General features: G+C 49.4%; 1 protein-coding gene across 2 annotated transcripts in view; it reads left to right on the forward strand.

Moving 5' to 3' along the window:
• Positions 1-13,393, forward strand: part of LOC142488427 (uncharacterized) — a 1,092,840-nt gene that overhangs the window by 977,862 nt on the left and 101,585 nt on the right. The window lies entirely within an intron of this gene.

The following is a 13,393-nucleotide window of genomic DNA, read 5'->3' on the forward strand; positions in this document are numbered from 1 at the left end:
AAACACATAGCGCGATGACGCAAGGGGTAGGGGTTTACTGTATAAGACAGGGGGAATTGAAGACGCGAGTCAGCTCTATGATTAAGGACTACGCCAGTCCGAAACGCGTCAGAGTGTGTCCCCCATACCATGTTTTTTCAATAAAAATTCATTTTTAATCAACACCTTGCTGGTCTCCCATTCCTACGAGCTGTGCACCGCTGGAATCTTCGGATCTCTTCTACAACTATATTGCACACTGAGCGTGGATGCACGCACCCAGGGAAGCAGTCCTATGTGAGTAGTGCATGTCTCTCTTCTTTGAGACTTGATGACCGGCAACAGTGCAGCAACACAAGGGTCATGTATGGCGCAATCCTACAAAGTAACGGTATGTTAACCCTTATTTATCTTCATATATGATAACGTTATTGTGGATACATTTATTTGGGTCCAATACATTGCTGTGTTCATAGGCTGACTCCCCAAAAGTTTAAGGACTTTATCATCTACTCAAGTTCTGACCTAGATTGAGCACTGTATTTGGGACTTACGCCCCATAACTACACATGTTTTCGTTTATAGTCTGCCAGTGCTATTCTTTGCTTGCCCGGACTATTCAGTCCCTTCGCCTTATGCGAAACTATGATCACCGACATTGTGTTATCCGCGTGACCATCAGATAGCCCATCCCAATTAGAGGGAACCCCCACTGGGTGGCCAGTTGGCCTGGTTCGTACTTCCAGGAACAGACCCAGCGCCTCTGGGACAAGGACAGGATGGGAGGGAACAGGGAGGGAAGGTAAGTAACTGTGAGGGGCCGATGCTGATCTTGCTCATCAACGGTCCCTTTGCCTGAACTCCGGGAAGGATACCCCGGGCATTTAAACCCATTTTCTGTAACTCTTGTTCGGTGGGTCCTAGCAAGCTGATACTTGGCCACAATGGAGAGTACCCTTCGGCATTAGGGTCGGGCAAGTTCTGGTCCGCTCAGCCCAACCGAGCGGATTATTTTGATATAACCATGATTGTCAGAAATATTGTATTTTGGGTCTGGAATAAAAGCCCAGGAGAAGAGATGGGCTCTGTAATATGCTAACTGGTCAGGGTGCAACAAGTGGTCTACAATGGGCCTTTAGTCAAAGGCTCTCCCCCACCCTGCATGTGAATGCCAGGGCGGAGGAGAACAATCCCTGAGTACTTATGCAAAGTATTGTGTGTCACACCTTTAACAAAGGCTACGATGGGCCAGTGATCAGCCTAGTAGACCCACCGACGCCTTTGATTCAGTGTGTTGAAATCCCATGTTAAGGTATAGGACTCAAACCCTATATAAATGAGGGTCAGCCCTATATCCAGTTAGTGTTCTTCGTTGTGACTTCGTTTTGTATCCTGAATGAATTGCCAGTCCCGTTCCTGACTGCTTCATTTCCCAAACCCTAAGGAAGTGTTCATATCTTGTGCGTTAATTGTATAATTCTGTGTGTTCTCCTTCTTCAAGGAATAAACTTTCTTTATTATATCTTAGTCACATTCAGTTCAACCCAGTGAAGTATTTTTTGGTGTGTATATTATAACCCTGTCCGACGCTACCGTCACACTCAGTCACTGGAAGCTTTAAAAATTTACTCTTGGTCCCAAATACCATTGTTAGTCTCATCAGTGTTTAAAAACAGCTTGTTTTGGGAAACCTAGTTTTCGAGTCTCAAAATGTCAGACTGAAGTATGTGTTGAAGGTCGGAGAGGCTATGGCTGTGTGCATATAGGATTGTGTCATCTGCATGTATTTGTATTGAAGCTTCCTTACAAGCTGTGGGAAGATCATTGATGAACACTGAGAAGAGTAGGGGACCCAGAACAGAGCCTTGCGGGACACCACAGGTGATATCCAAGGTGTTGGAGTTAGAGCCTGAGATGGACACAAGTTGGGATCTACCTAATAGAAGGACTGAAACCAGTTTAAAGCATGCTTCCCTATTCCAGAGCTCTGGAGTTTGTAAAGCAGGATAGCATGATCAACAGTATCAAAAGCCTTTGCAAAATCTAGGAATATTGCACCAGTGAGTTGTCCCTGTTCCATTCCACACTGCAATGAAATCCCAACTTTTAGCAGGGTAGTTACGGTGGAGTGTTTTGGGGCGAAAGCCAGATTGGAATTGGCTAGGGAAATTGGTCTTGGTATATGTAGAGGGAGAAAGGGGGTGGCCCGGTATTAAAGGGGTTGCACCCCATTTGGCCACCCCTGACCGCACCAGGGAGACAAGGGGTTAACTGGACTGAGGTCCACAAATGTGATTTAACCCTTGTTATGACCTGTAAATGTATTTTCCCCTGTTCCCCTGTTCCATTGTAATGTCTGTGTTAATCAGTGTCTGCATCACACACACACTAGAATCCACCCGGGAGCACAAGGGTTAATAGTTCTTTAATGATTATAGCTCTTTGTGTAGTTTTCCTGCCTTTTCAGGCACCATTTTGCAGGTCCCCATTGGCCGCCATTAGGGCTCAATGCATTCCAATGGAAGATTGTGCTGTTTTAGTCCTGTTTCCTGTAAAGACCAGCAGGTGGCGTCCGAGAGGGAGAGCGGCGGTTTCCCATTGAAAGTCAATGGGCCCATTGACTTCAATGGAGATGCCTCGAGGTAACCTTTCCAAGAAGAAGTTGGCTGCCGTCCAGACCGCAAACCGCAAAGCGGATACAATGTCTAAAAAAGAGTTACAATCACTTGAGTCAAGTTCAAAGTTAATTGATGTGGGAATAAACAGGTCTAGGGCACCTAGAAATAAAATTATTTTTGCCCCTAGTTCCGAGGCTTCCCCCCACTCGACCACCACCGGGTCCCCGAATCCTGGACCCCCGCTAAGGGTCGAACCAGATAGCGCGGGTCGCGCCATAGGCTTTGCCGGCGGCAGCAAAAACGGCTCTGAAAAATGACTAAGTGGAAAAAACTGAATTTTGGTATTCCATAGCTCCGGTTCCGGAGGGTCCAGCGGATCAGGGTTTGGGGTATCTGTAGCCACTGCTCCGGCATCGCTGCAGAACCATCCTTGACCCGCTTGGACCAACCCGACGGAGTATGGACCCCCTTGAAGTTCGGGACTTTTCCCATAGACTTCAATGGCAGAAAAAACCCGATTGACTTCAATGGCGGCGATTTACCATTGAAAGTCTATGGCGGAGCTGCCCGTTGTTTTCAATGGGGATTTAATGAAAAGCTGAGATTTCTTTCTCAGTGGAGATTTTTGTATTAAAATGATTTAATGTGCATTTGTGTAACTCCGGTTCCTTAGGTCGTAGCAAGTCGCTTTTTGGAACATATGGTGTCCCAGTTCTGGCAATGCGAACTGGGAAGTTTGGACCTGCTAGACCCAACGGAACCGGATATTTTAATACGTCTATGTTTTATGCTTAATACTGTATTCTAAGGTATGGATAAATTCCAGAGGCAATTTCTCTGGCCATAATGTAGCAGATGGCCGGAGAGGCGACCGAATGTCTAGGACTTAAGTATTGTTCAAAGAGTTTTGTCACCCTCACTGTTTATCCGAGGCTCAAACCAGAGCAGTTCTTAAGTGTTCCATTTAACACCTTCCAACAAAGGTTTTCCTGCCAGAAAGCCAAATGGGTAGACAGGCTGGCATTCCCTTTGCATATGTGGGGCTACAGAAATGAGACCCCAGAGTTCTACTGCGCCTGTGCCAGCTAGCAGGGGGGCATGTGTTGAAATGTGTTCCCATGTTAAAGATTGGCTGGAGGTAATTGAAAACCAATCACCGGTGCTTAATGTTACAGATAGAGGGACAAAAGGTTTATAAACTGCTGTCCACCCGTATATCCTTTGTCTTCGTTTGCTGATATGGTTACCTGATATCACCTGAATGATTTCCTGATTGCTGAGAGAAATGCTACATCTAACTTCTCATTCCCCAACCCCTAAGTAAGTGTACTTCTTGTTTGTTACTGCATTATCGGTTGTGTTCACCTTTATTCTAAGGAATAAATACAACTTATTATATCTTAAGCCTTGTTCAGTTCAAACCCAATTATTTTTGTGTAATATTAATAAGCCTGTGGAAGCTATCGTCACAGGCGTATTAATAAAACTGGTGGCAGCTGGCGGGACTGAACTGGACCTGGATTACAGTATTCTGCGGGGTACTGTGATCCAGTGGGAACTTTATGGTAATTGCAAGTTCCTGGGACTAAAGATATTGAACACACAGTAGTGCAACAAGTAACGCAAGTTGTCACACCACCTCACTGCTGCGACCCAGAACTCAGAGCCATGAGTGAAGCGGAGAACATCTATTACCTGAGAACTAGAAATCAGCTAAAAGACAAGTGCCGTGCCTATGGACTGGAATATGTGGACCAGGAGGTCGAGGACATGGTTGTTGCAATCACCGCATATGAAGCTGAGCATCCAGAGGTCCTGGAAGTAGCTCAGCTTGCCCTTTTACAGCCGCCCGGAGATCAGGGACTGAACCCAGTGCCGGGCCGGCAGGATCCCGGGGAGGGACCAAGTGCACCTCCCAGGACAAGTGCAGCAGGAGGGGCACTGATAGCTGCGGCTACCAGCCCGTTTACCCGTGAAATGCTGGCACTGATAACAGCGTGGGGAGACCGAGGGACACCGGAGGAGCGGCTACAGTTTATCTCTATGGCAGTGAACAGAACCGCTTATTGCCCCCCGGTCCGACCCCCCAAAGATGGACTCCAACTGGATAAGCACAGTCTCACCAAGTATGTGGAGGGCACTGATCGGATTGACATGTTTCTAAGGAACTTTGAAACGCAGTGCCGGCGGTACGGGGTGCTTCCCCAGCATAGGGTTGCACGCCTGGACCCGCTGCTCTCCGGCTTGGCTAAACAGACTTTGATGGCGCTTACAGAGGAGTTTGCTGATGACTATGACCACCTGAAAGAACTTTTGCTGTTTCAGCACGGTTTTACCCCTGAAGCTTACCGGGGTAAGTTCCGGCTGGAGGAGAGGCACTCTCATGAGACCTATGTCACTTATGTGACCCGCATGGCTTTGTATGGGTTACACTGGGTGGAGGGCTCTGAGGCCAGGAGTTACCAACGCCTGCTGGACCTCATCTTTCAGGAGCAGCTCATGCAGCAGTGCCCGCCGGCGGTGAGGGCTTTTGTGTATGATAAAAAGCCCAAGACCTACACCGAGTCAGCGAGGATGGCAGATGACTATGTGGTCAGCCGGTCCCAGATGACCGCCAAGGTACCAGCCAAAGCGTTAACCCCACCGGCGCCGGCCAAGAAAGCTGTGAGTACCCCCCAGTGGGCCCAAAAGCTGCCTGCGGGCAGCGGGTCACAGAAGGCGGGAGAGTTCCGGCATGAGCACCGGTGCTACAATTGCAACAGCACTGGTCACCTCAGACCAGATTGCCCGGAACCCCTGCGTTCCAACGGACCCTATCGAGGGCAACGCACCCCAGCTGCAAAGCCGGTAGCCCGCGTGCGGGTGGCTTCCACCAAAGAACCAGGACCGGTCATGGAAACAACTCCCAGCGAGACGTCCCATGTCACCCCTACCCCGGTTTCATCAGTGCCTACAGCCAGGAGCGGAGGACATCACCGCGCAGACGTGCAGCTGACGGACGGCAGGAGCAAGCATCTCACCCCGGTCACAGTCGGTGGCCGGCAAGCAGTCGGCTTGCTTTATTCAGGAGCTGCAGTGACCCTGGTCCGACCTGATATGGTCCGGCCAGAGGAATTGCTCCCAGGCCCTGGGATGCAGATCACTGTGGCTGACGGAGAGCCACGTTTCCTGCAGGTGGCCCGCATTTTTTTGGATTGGGGGGTGGGCAAGGGTGTGCGGGAGGTGGGGGTTTTACCAGGTTTGGATGCTGAAATTCTTTTGGGCAACGACCTGGGACCAATGACCTGCACCTACGACCGTGTGCCCCAGCCCACTGCAGTGGCGGCGGTTACCAGGAGCCAGACCGCGGCAATGCCGGCGGTGGCCACCCCAGTCCCCCAGCCTTTGGGACCAACGTTAGCAGAGGGCGCAGAGGAGCCCGGGGAGGTAAGCCAGGATCAGTTGCAACCACAGGCTGACGTACTGTTCCCCCTTACCCTGTCCCCTTCCCCTGACAATGACATGACTGGGGGGTGGCCAGATTTAGGAGCCCAGTTTAGGGAGGCAGTGAAGACAGACCCTACCCTGGCCGGCGTGAGACTTCAGGCGTCCGAATCTCAGGCAGGAGAGGGCACTGAGCGCTGCCTATGGCATAAGGGACTCCTATACAGAGAAGAAGGGAACCCGGGGATAGAGAAGGGATTGACCGGTAAGCGCCAGCTAGTAGTACCCCAGGGGTACCGACAGCAATTGTTACGGGTAGCTCACTCTATTCCGTTAGCGGGACATCAGGGGGTCACCAGGACGCGAGCCCGGTTATTACAGCGTTACTACTGGCCGGGGGCATCCCGAGATGCGAGCAATTTCTGCCGCTCTTGTGATGCCTGCCAGCGAGTGGGTAAGGCGGGCGACCGTGTGAAGGCACCCCTGAAACCCCTACCGATAATAGGGGAACCCTTCCAGAAGGTAGCGATGGACCTGATAGGACCCCTCATGATTCCTAGCAGGTCAGGGAAGCGCTACATCCTCACGGTGGTGGATTTTGCCACCCGGTACCCTGAGGCGGTAGCGCTTGGCACCATAAGTGCCAAGACAGTGGCAGCAGCTTTGCTGAACATTTTTGCTAGGGTAGGTTTCCCTAGTGAGATTCTAACCGATCAGGGGTCGCAGTTCATGAGTGAACTGTTACATTGTCTCTGGGATGCCTGCGGTGTACAGCACCGGCGCACTACCCCTTACCATCCCCAGACGAACGGATTATGTGAGAGGTTTAATGGTACCCTGAAGCAGATGCTTCGGACCTTTATAGAGGCGGAGGGGAAAGACTGGGAGATTCACCTGCAGCACTTGCTGTTTGCATACCGAGAGGTATCGCAAGAATCTACAGGCTTCTCCCCCTTCGAGCTACTATATGGCCGCAGGGTACGTGGACCTCTGGACCTCTTCCGTGAGGGATGGGAAGGGGGGACTACTGCTACTGATGCTTCAGTGATCCAGTATGTAGTAGATCTCAGAGACCGGTTAGAGATGCTTATGGGGGTGGCCCAGGACCACCTCAGGGCTGCTCAGACCAAGCAGAATCAATGGTATGACCAGCAGGCCCGTAGCAGAGAATTCATCCCAGGACAGCAGGTGCTTGTTCTCAAACCCACTCGGGAGAACAAGCTGATGGCTGCCTGGTCGGGACCGTACCCGGTTATCCGAAAGGTGAATGAATGCAACTATGTTGTACAGGTAGCGCCTGAGAGGCACAAGACATATCACATTAATATGCTAAAGGAATACAGAGCACCGAGTATGGGAGCAGTAATGGCCATTTGTAGCCCACTGCTGGAGGATCCGGCGAGCAATGCTCTGCCTGATCTCCTAGGGGAGGCAAAGCAAGGAAACACTGTTGAGCAGGTGGAGATAGGGGCACAGTTGAGTGCTAGGCAGAAGGGAGAAGCCAGGGACATGCTAGCTCAGTATAGCGCCCTCTTCACTGACATGCCAGGGACCACACATCTCACCAAACACCCAGTACACACAGGGGACCTGCAGCCTCTGCATAAGCACGCTTATAGAGTGTCAGCAGAGGTCAAGACCAGTATGGAAAGAGAGATAGAGGAGATGCTGACCCTAGGGGTAATTACTCCATCTCAGAGCCCTTGGGCAAGTCCAGTAGTCCTAGTGCCTAAGAAGGACAAAACCATCAGGTTTTGTGTGGACTACCGGTTGCTCAATGCTGGGACGGTGTCAGATGCTTACCCCATGCCCCGCATGGATGAGTTACTAGATGAACTCGCGGGGGCAAAGTATCTGACCACCATGGATCTGAGCAAAGGCTATTGGCAGATCCCCCTGACCCTGGAGGCTAGGGAGAAGTCAGCATTCATCACTCCAAGTGGCCTCTATGAGTTTTTGGTGATGCCATTTGGGATGAAGAATGCCCCGGCTACCTTCCAACGCCTGGTCAATAGGTTACTGGAAGGGATGCAGAGCTATGCCAGGGCTTACTTAGATGACATTGCTGTCTTTAGTAATTCCTGGGAATCCCACATAGGACATGTAGCTGCGGTGCTGGATAGGATCAGAGAGGCTGGGCTTACCTTAAAACCCACTAAGTGTATGGTAGGGATGGCAGAAGTCCTGTACTTAGGGCACAGGGTGGGTGGAGGGCATCTCAAACCAGAGCCAGCCAAGGTAGAAGCCATAGTTCAGTGGCCGGTTCCAAAAACCAAGAAACAGATCATGGCATTTTTGGGCACCGCAGGGTACTATAGGAAGTTTGTCCCACAGTACAGCGCCCTGGCCAAACCCCTGACTGATCTGACTAGGAAGCACCTGCCTGTGCTTATTACCTGGTCTCCTGCCTGTGAAACTGCTTTCCAGGGACTGAAAACTGCGCTTGCTGGAGCCCCTATACTGGCTGCTCCAGACTATACCAAGCATTTTATTATACAAACTGATGCCTCAGACTTTGGTGTGGGGGCTGTGTTGAGCCAGGTGGGGGACGACGGCAAAGAGCACCCTGTGGTGTATCTCAGTCGCAAACTGCTCCCCAGGGAGGTGGCATATGCCACCATTGAAAAGGAGTGCTTGGCCATTGTGTGGGCACTCAAAAAGCTCCAGCCCTATGTCTATGGGAGGGCTTTCACGGTCATCACAGACCACAATCCCCTGAGTTGGCTACAGAGGGTATCAGGGGAAAATGCCAAACTGCTGAGATGGAGCTTGGCTTTGCAAGAATTTTAATTTACCATTCAGCACAAAAAGGGCAGTGAAAACAGCACTGCTGATGGACTTTCACGCCAGGACTATCCCTCTGAGACTGAATTCATTAATGGTGCCAGCAGTGCCCCACTCCCCGTCAGGGCCAGTGGGCCACAGGACACGCATTAAGAAGGGGAGGTGTAGAGGGAGAAAGGGGGTGGCCCGGTATTAAAGGGGTTGCACCCCATTTGGCCACCCCTGACCGCACCAGGGAGACAAGGGGTTAACTGGACTGAGGTCCACAAATGTGATTTAACCCTTGTTATGACCTGTAAATGTATTTTCCCCTGTTCCCCTGTTCCATTGTAATGTCTGTGTTAATCAGTGTCTGCATCACACACACAGTAGAATCCACCCGGGAGCACAAGGGTTAATAGTTCTTTAATGATTATAGCTCTTTGTGTAGTTTTCCCGCCTTTTCAGGCACCATTTTGCAGGTCCCCATTGGCCGCCATTAGGGCTCAATGCATTCCAATGGAAGATTGTGCTGTTTTAGTCCTGTTTCCTGTAAAGACCAGCAGGTGGCGTCCGAGAGGGAGAGCGGCGGTTTCCCATTGAAAGTCAATGGGCCCATTGACTTCAATGGAGATGCCTCGAGGTAACCTTTCCAAGAAGAAGTTGGCTGCCGTCCAGACCGCAAACCGCAAAGCGGATACAATGTCTAAAAAAGAGTTACAATCACTTGAGTCAAGTTCAAAGTTAATTGATGTGGGAATAAACAGTTCTAGGGCACCTAGAAATAAAATTATTTTTGCCCCTAGTTCCGAGGCTTCCCCCCACTCGACCACCACCGGGTCCCCGAATCCTGGACCCCCGCTAAGGGTCGAATCAGATAGCGCGGGTTGCGCCATAGGCTTTGCCGGCGGCGGCAAAAACGGCTCTGAAAAATGACTAAGTGGAAAAAACTGAATTTTGGTATTCCATAGCTCCGGTTCCGGAGGGTCCAGCGGATCAGGGTTTGGGGTATCTGTAGCCACTGCTCCGGCATCGCTGCAGAACCATCCTTGACCCGCTTGAACCAACCCGACGGAGTATGGACCCCCTTGAAGTTCGGGACTTTTCCCATAGACTTCAATGGCAGAAAAAACCCCATTGACTTCAATGGCGGCGATTTACCATTGAAAGTCTATGGCGGAGCTGCCCGTTGTTTTCAATTGGGATTTAATGAAAAGCTGAGATTTCTTTCTCAGTGGAGATTTTTGTATTAAAATGATTTAATGTGCATTTGTGTAACTCCGGTTCCTTAGGTCGTAGCAAGTCGCTTTTTGGACCATATGGTGTCCCAGTTCTGGCAATGCGAACTGGGAAGTTTGGACCTGCTAGACCCAACGGAACCGGATATTTTAATACGTCTATGTTTTATGCTTAATACTGTATTCTAAGGTATGGATAAATTCCAGAGGCAATTTCTCTGGCCATAATGTAGCAGATGGCCGGAGAGGCGACCGAATGTCTAGGACTTAAGTATTGTTCAAAGAGTTTTGTCACCCTCACTGTTTATCCGAGGCTCAAACCAGAGCAGTTCTTAAGTGTTCCATTTAACACCTTCCAACAAAGGTTTTCCTGCCAGAAAGCCAAATGGGTAGACAGGCTGGCATTCCCTTTGCATATGTGGGGCTACAGAAATGAGACCCCAGAGTTCTACTGCGCCTGTGCCAGCTAGCAGTGGGGCATGTGTTGAAATGTGTTCCCATGTTAAAGATTGGCTGGAGGTAATTGAAAACCAATCACCGGTGCTTAATGTTACAGATAGAGGGACAAAAGGTTTATAAACTGCTGTCCACCCGTATATCCTTTGTCTTCGTTTGCTGATATGGTTACCTGATATCACCTGAATGATTTCCTGATTGCTGAGAGAAATGCTACATCTAACTTCTCATTCCCCAACCCCTAAGTAAGTGTACTTCTTGTTTGTTACTGCATTATCGGTTGTATTCACATTTATTCTAAGGAATAAATACAACTTATTATATCTTAAGCCTCGTTCAGTTCAAACCCAATTATTTTTGTGTAATATTAATAAGCCTGTGGAAGCTATCGTCACAGTATAGTAGTGAAGTCAAACCGCGCTCTTGCTTCCTAACCGGATCTTGGGATAGATCAACTCTTCCCTTTTGCAGCTGATGCGGTGTGAAGGTACCCCTCCACAGGTCCCGTCGCAGCATGACTCCAAACGCCGGGCAACAGCAGAAAATGGAACACAAAAGCGCACCAAGGGTCAAGATTTAATTAAAACAATTGAATAATAACAATAAAAACTTACATGGTGGGGTAAGTATGTCCAGTAGAACAGGGCAGAGGAAAGCAGTCCTGGTGGTGTCCTGGGCACAGGGAGATGGTGCTGAGACTTACAAGGTAGACCCGTGCGCTGGGGCTGCCTGGCTCGGCACCACGTTGCTCTTCCTTCCGGGTTGCAGCTCCATCAGGACCCGTAGGACCCTTACGCCGGAGTAATTTTCTTTGGGAACCGGCATTTGAGGCGGGCTACCATCTAAGGGTCCTACGGGTCCTGCAAGAGCTGCAACCCGGAAGGAAGAGCAACGTGGTGCCGAGCCAGGCAGCCCCAGCGCGCGGGTCTACCTTGTAAGTCTCAGCACCATCTCCCTGTGCCCAGGACACCACCAGGACTGCTTTCCTCTGCCCTGTTCTACTGGACATACTTACCCCACCATGTAAGTTTTTATTGTTATTATTCAATTGTTTTAATTAAATCTTGACCCTTGGTGCGCTTTTGTGTTCCATTTTCTGTCACAGTATAGTAATTGCTTAATTGGGAGTGGGCACTTTTCCATGACTTTGGATAGAATTGGGAGAAGGGAGATTGGCCTGTAGTTTGAGACAGTGTTTTTGTCCCCACTTTTGAAGATTGGGTCAACTCTGGCAGTTTTCCAGGTTTTAGGGATATGGCCTGCAGACAGGATAGAGTTGACTATGGAAGCAATTGGTTTGGCAATGGCTGGGGCACCAAGTCTTAGGAACCTACATTGTAGTAAGTCAGGTCCACATTGGTTGCTTAGTTTATTTTGGGGAGCGCTTGTGTAATCTCCTCTTCGAATACTTGGCCAAATTGAAAATTGTGGGCAGTGTTGGGAGGGGGTGGGGCTATATGGTACTCCCAGGATGAGATTCAGGTTTGTGGTTTGTGTTGCGTTTTGCTAATAAGTTAGTAGCACACCCCACAAAGTAATCATTGAATGCATTTGCAATGTCAGTGGGGTTTGTCAGAATAATATCCCCCTTAGTGATATTACTTGGTTGTTGATGGTTAGGAGGCTGGAATATATTGTTGATAACCTTCCAGAAGTTAGCTGGGTTTGATGTATTCTGGTGGAGATTTTCAGACTAATATTGTGCTTTTGCATTCCTTGTTTGCCTTGTGCACATGTCCTGCAGGAATCTGTAGTGATTGAGATCCTTGGTAGTGCCAGTTAGGTTGTAGCTTTTCCACAAGGCATCCCTAAAATTGTAGAGTGCTATAAGGTCAGTTGTAACTCAGTTGTAAGGTGGGCATCCCGTACCCTTATTCTGCGTAGTGGAGCATCGGTATCACAGAGTTTTAAGAACTCGGATTGAAAATAGTCGAGCGCAGAATCAGGGTCGGGAATGAACTCGATTCTGTTCCAAGGGCAGTTGGTAAGGTCAGCCAGAAACTGTTGTGGGTTAAAGTTTCTAAATGTTCTAGTGAGGAGAACTTTAGGGCTTGAATTGGGCGGTTTAATTTTCCTTACACAGTACACTATTGCATGGTCACTGAAAATGTGAGGAAGGATACCAGAGAATTGGATTCTGCTGGGATTTGAGGAGAGAATCCAGTCTAGCAAGGAATGGTTGTGCGATTTCAGGTTTGTCCATGTGGGTTGGGAAATGAGTTGCATTAGGTTAAGTGACTTAAGTTGTATCTGGATTTTGTGATTTTTGATGGAACTCCAACTGCAGGACGCCCGAATCAGGCAGTGAGGCGTGTGGAGTTAAATGTCTTGTTGCAAGTGATGTCATCAGGGGCTGGCTCCTGATGTCCCTCTCTGGATTGGTCGTCTCCCTGTCCTCTGATTTGCTTAATACCCAGCATCAGGTGTGTGTGATGTCATCGGGGGCCAATCATGTTATCACTGTCAGGATTGGTTGCCTGCACTCCTCCAGCTCTAACACCGCTACGATTACCATATTGTGATGTCATACAGGGGCGTGTTCTTTGGAGCCGAAGTTTTCCTTGAACTCCTCCAGCAGTAAACAATGTGAAGGCTGCCGCTCGTGTGTAGAAAGGCTAGTGTCACCACTTGCAAGTAACCAATCCGCTCACTCGAACACCATACCCATGCTGACAGCCACTTTGTGTCTGTTCATAATCACAGCAGTAGAACAGGTTTTCATCACAAATACACAACCCAGAGGTTTTACAGTTAAGAAAATGTCTGATAATGACGAGAGTTGTCCCAGTTAGAAAACGTTTTAGTGGGGATAATAAATTCACATGCTTTGCATGTGCCGCACGTAAAAGTGCCCATAGGGCGCTGAGGCAACCGAGACTTAGTGGCCGCACTGCCAAGATGGCTGTGTACCAGCCA

The sequence above is a fragment of the Ascaphus truei genome, chromosome 2, assembly GCF_040206685.1.
Source record: "Ascaphus truei isolate aAscTru1 chromosome 2, aAscTru1.hap1, whole genome shotgun sequence".
Classification (NCBI taxonomy): domain Eukaryota; kingdom Metazoa; phylum Chordata; class Amphibia; order Anura; family Ascaphidae; genus Ascaphus; species Ascaphus truei.